This window comes from Adiantum capillus-veneris, chromosome 11 (assembly GCF_014529385.1).
Source record: "Adiantum capillus-veneris isolate H3 chromosome 11, ASM1452938v2, whole genome shotgun sequence".
NCBI classification, from domain to species: Eukaryota; Viridiplantae; Streptophyta; class Polypodiopsida; order Polypodiales; family Pteridaceae; genus Adiantum; species Adiantum capillus-veneris.
The window spans coordinates 38,233,311-38,245,110 of NC_140941.1; the positions used below are offsets into that span (position 1 = coordinate 38,233,311).

Below are 11,800 nucleotides of genomic sequence, written 5' to 3' on the forward strand. Positions count from 1 at the left end.
CATGGTATCAGATTCACCAGTTATATTGGTTGCTCTCAGAGGTCATTTTGGTTTTTTAAAGATGTTAATACATCATTTCATTTCTCTCTCACAAGTCTCCAAAGCTATGGTTGCTTAAGCTTATGTATAATTAACTAAACATGTTACTACTTTATGCTTACGTATCTTCTTTCCAACCTAATTCTTGCTTAAACACCGTAGATCTTATCACGTGCGAGGTGCTTAGGGACTTGGGATTGAGTTCAATGAGGTGTTTTAGGTCGTTGGGTTTGAGTTCAACAAGGTGTTTTAAGTGAAAAATCCTATAACAATCTCTATCAAAATCTTAGAGCTTTCATCTCTTCAATTTGTGCAGTTAGAAGTGCAATTAGATGTTATGATCAAAAGTTCTTCCAAAGAAGAAGAATTACATTAATCAAAGTCCTTTAAGAGGGGGATTCGGCTCCAAAAAGTTCGGCCCTCACAAAAGCCCCCACAATCCTCTCATTAAATAAGAGCTCAGATTGACTACCAACACCCAATGTGCTAACCAACCTACACATCCTCGTTTGACTAGATCTTGGTTAGCCATTTGCGTGATTGAAGTCTTTAGCTCCTCCCAAAATTCTTTGAAGAATTTCGTGGTCATGCCGACTCTTCCACGAGACTTCTCTTTACCCAAAGCTTGCAATGCATGAGAGCATCTCTGGCTCCATCCACTTCCGGGAAACGAGCCTCACACTGCCCAATAATTTGTTGCAAGTGGTTAAGCATCATATGAGCTATTTCATTCAGGTCCATAATCTCCTTTCCTTCCCCATCGAACAACGAGTGGACAATGCCTCGATTTCTCTTGACTTTGAGGGCCTTGAAGAAGTGCGATTGATTAGCCTCCTCTAGCTCAAGGAAAGTCTCTCTGGATAGAATTCTGATCTTCTTAACTTTTGGTTTTGCAATTCCTTGATAGCCTTTCTTGAGATTGAGTTGGTTTGCCCCAAAATGTGTCCCTTGCCACTATGGACTTAGCTTAAGGGAAAACAATGTTTTGAAGGCTGTAGAGAATATGACGGTTTTATTTTTTTTGAAGTGCTACCACCAACTGGTTGAGGTTAAGTACATTAAAACAAGAAACATATAATGTCTCCATGCTTAACATGAGCCAAGGAGAACAAAAAAGAATATTCCAAAAAATTACATCAAGTTTCAAGCTTTTACAGGGAGCCTTAACCCAATACACAGATACACATAATATCGGACTAAACCATATTGGATGCCACCATTGCCAATCCTCTCCCACCGAGTTGGGAATGTCCAATACAATCAACATATACAAGGAAAATGAACTATAGCCGAACGAAGGGTGGAGTCAAAAAACTCCATCACCTTGCGAGAAGATCTGACAAGAGAGAAACCAACAACCAGTGAAGCCTAGACTTATATAAGTGAGCCTTGCACCATCAACCGACCATTGTAAGTAGCAGGGTAGAGGGGCCAAGAGCTGTGACAAACCAGTCCGCCCCTGTCACAAACAAACTACTCCTCTCTTGAACTCATACCCCAACCAAAACAAAACTTTCATGACAAAAAGCCCGAGTCAACATATCAAACAACGAGCAGCACACTAGTAGACATTCACCCAAACCAACACCCCGGCCATCAAGAAGCCATGAGCACCGGAGATCCATCCTTTATGCACCCACTTGCCATGAGCACCGGAGATCCATCCCTTACGCACACACCTGCCATGAGCACCGGAGATCCATCCCTTATGCACCCTGCAACAACCAAACAAGAGAAGCATGCCGAATCTGCCAACCAAACACTACAACCCTTCTTCAGCATGTAGCATACCCTGCATGACAGGTTTGAAGATGTCCCGATAGCAGGGATCGTGCCGTAAGTAGTAGGGCTCTGGTTAACTTTCGGGGTGCTTGCCACGAGGGCAAGCGGTTCCTCTCCACCTCAGTAGCCCCCTCAGCGCCACCTCAGCGACACTTTGGATACTCTCGGCCTGGTGTTAGATATAGCTGAGGTTTTGTTTTGAACGCTTGGAGCCTTGCAATTGATTCCATTTGTCTTCATAGACACACACACACACACACACACACACAAAGGTGCACACAACATCCACACACACTAAAAGAAAGCGAACGAGTCTGTTCTTGGAAATGAAGTTTTTTAAAAAAAACTTTCATTTGTGAAACTCCCCTCTTCTTCTTCTTCCTCACTCTGTCTCTCTCTCTCTCTCTCTCTCTCTCTCTCTCTCTCACACACACACACACACACACACACACACACACACACACCTTTGATGATGCTGCCATGTTCCTCTCTATCTCTCACACACATCCACACCTCTCCATATAACTGTATATGAATTTCCCATTCTTACATAAGCCTAATGAAGCTTTCGGGGAGTTTGCTCGTGGCCCATTTGATTTGGCTCGACGAGGTTTAATTACGATCGAAATTATCTAACGACAATGCAAAACGTGCAAGTTCCGTCGCCCGGTGCCTTTAATGCTAGTGTTTTGCATTGGACGCTTATGCATGACGAGCGATCAAAATATAAGGTCATGCGCCAAGCAATTATCCCATGGTCACGTGTTGACGACTTTGTTCAAGGTGAGGGTAAGATCGAAGGCTATGACACAGTCTTGAACAAATACACGCACCATCGTCGCCATCCTGATAAAATCAAGAGGTTGCTCAATGATGCGTGGATTGAAAACATAGTGTAAGTGTGTTATGGTTATCAAAAGTTTATGTAGTCAAGTTGTTATCAAGCCCTTGCAAATTCATTCCTACATCTTACAAGTTTTGGTGTGCCTATGGTCCTCTCGATAAACGACACACGGAACCTTCTATTGCAAAGCATGAAACCACAACATCAAGTGTGGCCGGCACAAAAGAGGAGACGACGTAACAAAGGCCTCACCAAACGAGGATGTCAATGCCATTTCACCATCACTCGTCTACATCGTGACCATAGCCTTGGTGTGATATCATACATTAATCCCTATCACACTGATAAAGAGGATTTGGTATGTCATGGTGAAGGTTCCGAAGTGTTATTCTCTCCTTGGGTCTCGAAGAGAAGAAGCTATGGGTGTGTAATCTTCTTCGACGAGGGTTTACTCCCTCGCAAGTGATGGATGGACACAACAAGGCATTGCATACTCAGATCACATCAGATCCCCACCGTCCCACAATGAGAGATGATTTCCTCTCCATTCGCGACATTCTTAACATAGCACGAAAGATTGCGATTGAGACATATTATTTGCATGAGGATGATGCTGAGAGCACGCGACGGTGGTGCACCGAAAATACATCGATGGTGTTTATCTATCAAGAGCAGGACCTATCACATGGAAAGGAATTCATCTTGGGAATACAGTCACCTTGGCAAAAAGAGATGTGCAAAGTGTATGGCGATGGCAACCTAATCGCAATGGATGCCACATTTGGTACAAATAAGTATAAGGTATGTACCCCTTTTCTCATGTGAGAATAGCTAATTGAGACTTGGACTAATGGTGTGTTCATGCTCTCTCAAATTGTAGTTCCACTTGTACTCTATCCTCGTTTTTGATGCACATCGCAATGGCGTACGTATAGCTTGGATATTGTCATCTAGAGCTACACTAGAGGTGACAAGCTTGTGGCTTTCCAAATTTAGAAATGGGATGTTATATTACCACAAGTGTTGGGAGCCTGCCGCTTTCATGGTAGATGATGCAGAGACAGAAATAAGTGCTATTAGGTATGACAGTGAGAATATTTGCAAACAATCTTTTTTTATATGATGCCAAAAAAGTTTTGGTATTACGACAGGGAGGTTTTCAATGTTCCGGTCTACTTATGCTTGTGGCATGTGCGACAATGTTGGCTCAAGCACCTTGTTACGAAGGTACAAAGGTGGCCAACAAGGGCTTCAATGTTCCGTACCTTGGGTCTCATCATGCACATGCGAGGATCCTCTAGCACGACAGACATGGAAGCACGAGAACGTGCGCAAGAAGTGGTAGCATCATTTCTCCAAGATTTTCAAAAGGAAGAGGCCTTCATCAATTACTTCAAAACATATTGGCTTCCAAAAATTGGTACATACACAATCTTATGTACATCAAATAACTTTTATTTGTTTATTTATCTTACGCACCATGTTGGTTTTGCCTGCAGACATGTGGGTGCGTGCATCGAGGACACTCCCAAACTCAGGACAGGATACAAATGGGGCAATTGAGGCCTATCATGGTGTATTGAAGACCAAATGTCTAGGAAGTTCAAAGAAGATGGTTGGACGTAGAATCGATTCGCTGGTTCACAAGCTGACCTCCTCCGCTCTACCATTTTATTGGTACGTACAAATGACAAAAGACAAGGAGTTTGTGCGCAATAATGCAATTGAGAGTATTGTGGAGAATTCTTATGAAAGAGCGATGAAAATTCCTGACAGCCATGTCTCCATAATTTCTATGGAGGAGGATTCACATGTAGTTGTGCAAAGTGGCTCAAACCCACAAGTGGTGCATACTGTATACAATCCTAACAGTGTTTGGGCTTGTTGCACATGTGCTTGGTCAGAGGAGGGAAATATATGTAAGAATCAAATAAAAGTGATGCTTATGTTAGGTGTTTCAACTTCTACTTTAAACGATGTGTGCTTAAAGTTATATGAAAGGCAAGTTGTGATATCCATGCAAGGCCTACATTGCCAATTAAAGCCATGGAGAGAGAGGTTTCCATAGAAGATGTACATCAAGTTGACCAAGACTTTGAGGGTGGGAGTCTTCATGAGAATGAGGAAAAGCAAGATAACAATAAAGGCTTGAAGGATCTTGATAATCTCCTTCAAGAGCTTGTGTCAACCGTCAGTGACAGTAGTGAGTTGATTGGGGAAGCGTGTGCACTCGTCAAGCAAGCCATTGGAAAACTACATGCTTTGAAAGCTACAAGCGAGGATGCCTATCAACATGCTTCTACATTTGTTGCCACTAAAGATGTATTCAACAACACTTTGAAGAGAGCAAAGCCTTTCATAGAGAAGAGATTAGGGAGGAGGAAATTGGCCCAAGGCAACAACGAGAATGTAGTGAACTCATTCATACTCCCCACACGCAAAAGTAAAAGCTCAATGCAACAAAAGTTGGATAAGCATGCACAGAAACAAGATGGGAATTCAAGTTCATCGGGTATGGATGCCTAGCTAGCTCCAATCATGTAGATTAAAACTCATGTAATGTTTTTTCAAATATCAATGTTGAGGAGATTGTAATGCTTACATGTGTATGTGCATTTTTGTTTTGAAGGAGGGAGGGAGTACTCAACAAAGAGAGAGAGAGAGAGAGAGAGAGAGAGAGAGAGAGAGAGAGAGAGTTTCAATGTAGCATACTTTTAGATCGTATGAAGCATTCAACACATTCCAAAATGTGCATTGAGAATATCTATTCCTAAGTGTAAGTTTATGTACAAGAATTTGTTTGAGGGATGGAGTGCCCAACAATGGGAACACATTCAATTGTTTGATTGTTTGAAGATATAATTGTCAAGCCACATAGCCAACACATTCAATTATTTGCAATGACCACATCTATTGAGCCTGTAAGTGTGTGTGTGTGTGTGTGTGTGTGTGTGTGTGTGTGTGTGTGAGAGAGAGAGAGAGAGAGAGAGACAGAGAGAGAGAGAGCACATGGCCAACAAAATCAGAGCTAAACAAGAGCTAATATATTGCATGAATCCAATATTTCACCATTCGTACAAGGGCATACATCCCAAAACTACCTTAAGTATTTTTTGAGCCCTAAAAGTGCTCATTCACATTCATGTCATGCTCGCAAGCGCTCCGAACACCTTAGGACCCGAGAGGCATCAATGCTCTTGAACTTCATAGCCTTTAATTGTTCCGAATGCCTAGGGACCTTAGGGAGAGATGGAAAGCTTTTTCTTCAACAACCGCTCTTCATGGAGTTGTTGATTGTTGTGGCGTCCTGTTAGATAGTGATTACAAACATTTCCATCATTTGGAAGCAAACACCATGGATTATGGTTTGTTTGTTCGAGTGTAAGTGCGTGTAGCAAGGATGGATACCTTGGCCTCCTCTACGAGCGAAATTTGTGGCTCTTCGGGTGAAGATGTTGGAGGTTTGGTGTCGCTCAAAGGGTCCACGCTTTTGTTGATGAGCACTGGCATGGCCGGCATCCGCAACTCGTTTGGTGTGGGTGTGCATAGGTCAATGGAATGTGTTCCAATCGTCCCAAAGAAGAAGGCGGTGTGCACAAATCAATCGAATGGTTGAGACATCCTACAAATGGGGCTTTCCGTGCGGAGATACACAATTGGTAGGTCGACATGTTTCCTGCAAAGCCCACCACAATTAGTGCTTGATGATAATGCACATAATAGTTTAGCCATGTTTTCTTATTGGAGACGGAACAATGAACATTTTCGGATAGGCTGCACGTCCAATATATGTTGTGTGTGTGCTCGTGTGACAACCTTTTAGCAAACATAAACAGAAGCACAAGTAGTGCTTCAACTTCGAAAAGCATGGCGCTTCAATGGTGATATCCACAACTCACGCGAGTCACTGGTGCGTGCACACGCATTAGTGAAAGGTCCAGCACCCTTGTGCACCTTGAGAGAGAGAGAGAGAGAGAGAGAGAGAGAGAGAGAGAGAGAGAGAGAGAGAGAGAGAGAGAGAGAGAGGCGCACCCTGTGGGATGGACAGAGAGCTCGAATGAAATGAGCAGCCTCGTGCTTTGTTTGAAATTCCCATCCCTTTTGAGTGTAGCAGAGAGGGGGAGTCGGCTTTGCTTGTAGATTTGAGATAGGCAGTTTGGGAGGGAGAAAATGAAGCCCACGTGTGTGTGTGTGTGTGTTCACGGAGAGAGAGAGAGAGAGAGAGAGAGAGAGAGAGAGAGAGAGAGAGAGAGAGAGAGAGAGAGAGAGAGAGAGAGAGAATTCATACTGCAACGCGGGCCCCTCTACCTGGGTCCTAGACTACGTGCTGACAATGGGGGAAGAGAGAGAGAGAGAGAGAGAGAGTCGTGCTCACTGTAGAGCGTCGCCGGTTGGGACCCCTTACCTTGACGGCCTAAAAAATTGCTGAGGTGGCGCTGAGGGGGCCTGCTGAGGTGGCTGGGAGCTGCTTGCCACGAGGGCAAGCACCCCGAAAAGTAACCAAAGCGAAGTAGTAGTCCCCGACCTTTTTAAACTTTGCCTAATCCTTACCTCTGACAACAATCCCCAAAGAGAACTCCATTCGGAGCTCGGTGTCCACATCACTCCTAGCAATGCAGCAAAGTTCCTCGCGTTCGTGCGAGTGCTCCTCGGGCTTCCAAAAAACAAGGGTCGAGGAAGGCGAGTAGAGAGAGTCGAGGCTGTCCAACCAAGGCTTCCCCCCGGGAACCCTTGTGATGGGGGCCTTTCCCCACCCCACCTCCATTTCCTTGCTCGAGCTCCCCACGAACCCTATGGAGCTTTTAGAACATGATGGTATTTTATGTCATTATGGGTAGGGTCTACAGGGAGGAGATTTGCTAGCATGGTCATAGGGGATTAGGCCAATGGGGAGTGGCCCAGTAAGGGTGTGTTTTTTGGGTGGAGGGCATGCATGAGATTTCTATTTTTGTTAGGTGGATTGGGTGCATTTTGGGCGTGGAATATTTCATTATGTTGTACTCCTTGTAGCGTGACTTTGCAAGGAAAAGAAACAGCATATGGAATGAGTTAAAGAAGTTGCTTTAGGTGAAGTTTTCCCCCTTGAAAACAAAGTAGAAGAAGATTAGCAAGACATCTAGAGAGACAAATATCCTCCTAAATGCAGTTTTGCAAAGCAATCACTTGCCTTAAAGCTATGTGAAGCACCTCTTGTGGGTGTTTAAGTACTTATTTGAGTGGTTCTAAGAACCTTATCAAGAAAAACAAATCTAGAACTAGAGTAAGGATGATCTCATAGCAGATGCAACCAAGAGGTGGCTATTCACCCTCAACATACCAAGTAGATCAACACCGATGCTATAACAATGAATGGGAAACCAGTTGCAATGGTGGGGCCCTCGGACACAAGAAGATTTAGAAATTTTGTCATGTAGGAAAATGGAGTCTTTCTCAAGTGTTTTTCATAATATGCATAACATCATGAACTTCTGCTTGAGAGGCATCGCATACCTAGCTAGGCAGAGACCCCCGCCCTTGACCCCCGGGCCGGCGGTCCACTGTCCCCATCGTACCTAGCTAGGTATGCGGCGCATCCCTCACATAAGCTCATGATGTTGAGGTAAGTCACAATGTGGGAAATATTGTGAGAATTTGTCCAAAACTTCTGGTGAGCGCTTTCAAAGCAAAAGAAAAGAAAATGGGAGCCTTGATGCTACTATGGTTGAGGCTACTTGAGAAAGATCCGAAGAGCAATGGGTCGTTTCTGGGCTGCCTTGATTGGCTGTTGGGCCAGCCCGAGATGTTGTAATTAGAAGGCATTGCAAGCGTCATGACAAGGAAAATGATGGCATGTGTAAGGGCATGAGATCATTCTATCTTCATCATCGCCCACGATTTGGTGTGTAAATGTTACTGCGTGGCACTACTCATTTTGTGGCAACAAGAATAAGTAGTACCACAAATCAAAGAGATATTTTCTCGGAGTCCAATAATTTGTATCCAATGCATTGATCACACATCCTTTCAAGAGAGTTGGTGAAAGTGGAAACTGTTGCTTAACACCAATATGCGCAAGATTCTTTTTCTAATTTTTCTCTCAAACGTACTCAATATATCACTTTCTCTCTCTCTCTCTCTCTCTCTCTCTCACACACACACACACACATACATATATGTATATATATAATATATATACATATATGTATGTGTGTGTGTGTGTGAGAGAGAGAAATTGTATGTATCTATCCACTGGGTACTTGTAGTTTTCCCATTCATCTCCAAAGATTCTCATGAAGAACAATATCAAAAGCGTTTTCAACTACACAAAGCAACAATTAAATGCTCATCTTTGCCTTTTAATCAACTTAGCCTAAGAGAACTTGAAGGGCAACAAGATGCACAATCCCAGAAGGGGCTATATTGTGGAACAACTTTCACACCGGGAAAGTGGGTGGCACCCATCGAACGATGTAAATACATGTATATGTATAAGTTCTCCTTACTTTTTTTGGGAGTACTGATGGTTCTAAAAGAACAAACAAGATGCTTAATGGTACTATGACCTCATGTTGATTGTTCTTAACACACCATTCTGATATTAGGAAGGAGGTCAAGTGATGCATAGTTATATGTTACTTGTTGAAATAACTATGCCTCATCCATGATCACACGTGCACTAGTTAATTGTCGTATATACAACTATGCCAAGCTTTTTGTAACTATGCTGACTTTGGCATAATTGCATCAGTAACATCTTATTGATAATTGGTGCATGCGTGATCACATCCTTAGCTATACATACATGAGGTCTTCAAAAGACATAAAAATCTATCCTTCTCCTTTGAGAGAGGTCAATTGAACCTTCAAAATTCTTAAAAATTCCCCTTGTTTTTCGTTTCCTCACCTCTCTCATTCTTAATATACTAGTACGGCCGGTCGCCTTCGGCGATCTCTCTCTCTCCCCCTCTCCCCCTCACTCATATAAACCGAAACTCACCGGATGCAACAAACTTTGACATGTGGCACTGAAAACCAGTCTCCTTAATATATAGTATAGATTCAATGTTAGTGTGTAAATTTTCAAAATGGTAGTGTCCTTCTCTATGCTTCTTGTTTGAATTGATCACCTATTTACATGTAATCGAGGTTGTATAGAGAAAAGGGTAAAGGAGGGGAGGGGCTTTGGAAGGTGGAAAGCCTTGATCAGCATCAATATCTAGACTTTGGAGTTTGCCAAGCGGACTAGTTGCTTGCAAAGCCTCGGTTTATGGAGCTAACGATTTCTTGATATGTGCTCTCACAAGGAGATTGGTCACACCACATAGCCCTCTAGCTTGCTTTCCTATCGACATTTATTTGAAGGGTATGCGAATAGTGGTGCTCAAATGCTAAGTGGTAGGGAAACAAATCGGAGAACACGGAAACAATAGCTACTAGTTTGAAGCAAATATCAATTGAAATAATAGACTAGACATGTTGGAGATGTACTCAATGAGAATTGATAGTTGCCTCTATATGTTGTGGTTAGCATGCCAACCAGTGCTTAACAAAAACCGGTGTATTTGTAATTGGCTAAAAGTGCAAAGTCTTGGCGACATTTTGAGCTTGCCTTGAAGGAAACCGGTAAAATTTTTCAAGTTTTAGGTGTACATGCCTAGCTTTTGGCCCTAATGAAGTTGTTGTGTGAACCAAGCCCTATAGAAAGGGTACAAAGACTTTCATTTTTTTTTTGCATTCTATATGACTCTTTTTGGGGCTTAGAAGGGCATACCAGCATGGACATGTAAAAGCATTCCAAGAGTGGGAATATCTTGCGTCATGGACATGTAGGTAAAAGTTCGTGACAATTTTCTTCTTGTTATGAACTAAATGTGGTTACTAAGGCCTACACTTTCCCATAGCCTAGTGGATGCCAGTAGATGCTACCTTTACTCTTGTAAAGAGAATCTTGAAACTATAAAGTGACACACTTCCTCCATGGGCCTCCACAAAGCATTTCATGCTCCTATTCTTTTCATTATGTTTAGGGAATGGTGATTTTGGAAGGGTTTATTGGGGGAATTATGTGAAGATGCCCCCTTTGTGATTAAGTAGGAAAGGGAAAAGGGATGCCAAATGGCGAGCGAGGTAGGCAGGGGACGCACAAGAGGCAAGTGGAGTGCAATGGTGCCAACTTTGAGGTGCCAAAATAGGCCGCAGGAGGGAGGAACAAGGAGGAGGGGGTAGGAGAATCGTGTTTTCTTTATAGGTAGGGCCTTGTATGACGGGCGACCAACCTCTCAAAGTGCAATGGCTTAGCATAAAGGGTATCATTTGAGCCGCGAGGTGCCAAGCTCGATTTCCAGGTCAACAATCTAATTTTGCTATAGATACCAAGTTGTCAGGGAATCTATGAAGATTCTAGGTAATCAAAACAAACAATGGACCAAATAAAATGTTGAGGTTTGTGTAATTTTGTAAGATTTATGCACATAGATTGTACAAGAAAGCAAGGAGTTAATATATGAGGTAAGTATGATGCATAACTCAGATGATTGGCTTAGGGCAACCCTTGCCATCTAGTTTAGCCCTGTTGTGTAAAGGTTTGGGCTGTTCGCATTAGTACACGGCTAGGTACTTGTAATCAAGCTCGGATATATCACTCTGTCCCTCAAGGTTCGGCGTGAGCTTGAGGCTGGTTTGTATATCTATTGGTGACTTTATAATACAATCACTCACAGCTGTGAGTTTTGCAAAAAAACAAAAAGATTTATGTACATAACCATCTGCCCCTCAAGGCTTCGCATGAGCTTGAGGCTGATTTGTATATTTCTTGGTGGCATTCTAATACAATCACTCACAATTGTGAGTTTTGCCAAAAAAAAAGAAGATTTATGTACATACGAGCATAAGAGTGAAATTGTCACCTGATATTATTTTCTTGATTATCATTTGCGAAAAATGTTTGAATAACACTTAATTTCCTCCACTAAAATTAAACCAAAGAAATACTTTTCAATTAAAAATGGCACACCACTAACCAAGATGTGGAGTGCATTTACAAAAAGGGTTTTTAATTGCGTTTTAAAAATGATCAATTTATTACCTCTCTAGCATGCGAATACAGGGGTTTTCTAATAATTACTTTTTAAACACAGATGATGTAGCATCGTATCA

At 42.5% G+C, this 11,800-nt stretch overlaps 1 long non-coding RNA gene across 1 annotated transcript; it reads right to left on the reverse strand.

Annotated features, from left to right (window-relative positions):
- Window positions 1–1,104: 1,104 nt before the first annotated feature.
- Window positions 1,105–2,121, reverse strand: LOC147447114 (uncharacterized). Its single transcript, XR_015189713.1, has 2 exons — window positions 1,831–2,121; window positions 1,105–1,754 (listed from the first exon to the last, which is right to left on the reverse strand). It is a non-coding gene; the product is annotated as an uncharacterized LOC147447114 (long non-coding RNA).
- Between the last annotated feature and the right edge of the window lie 9,679 nt (window positions 2,122–11,800).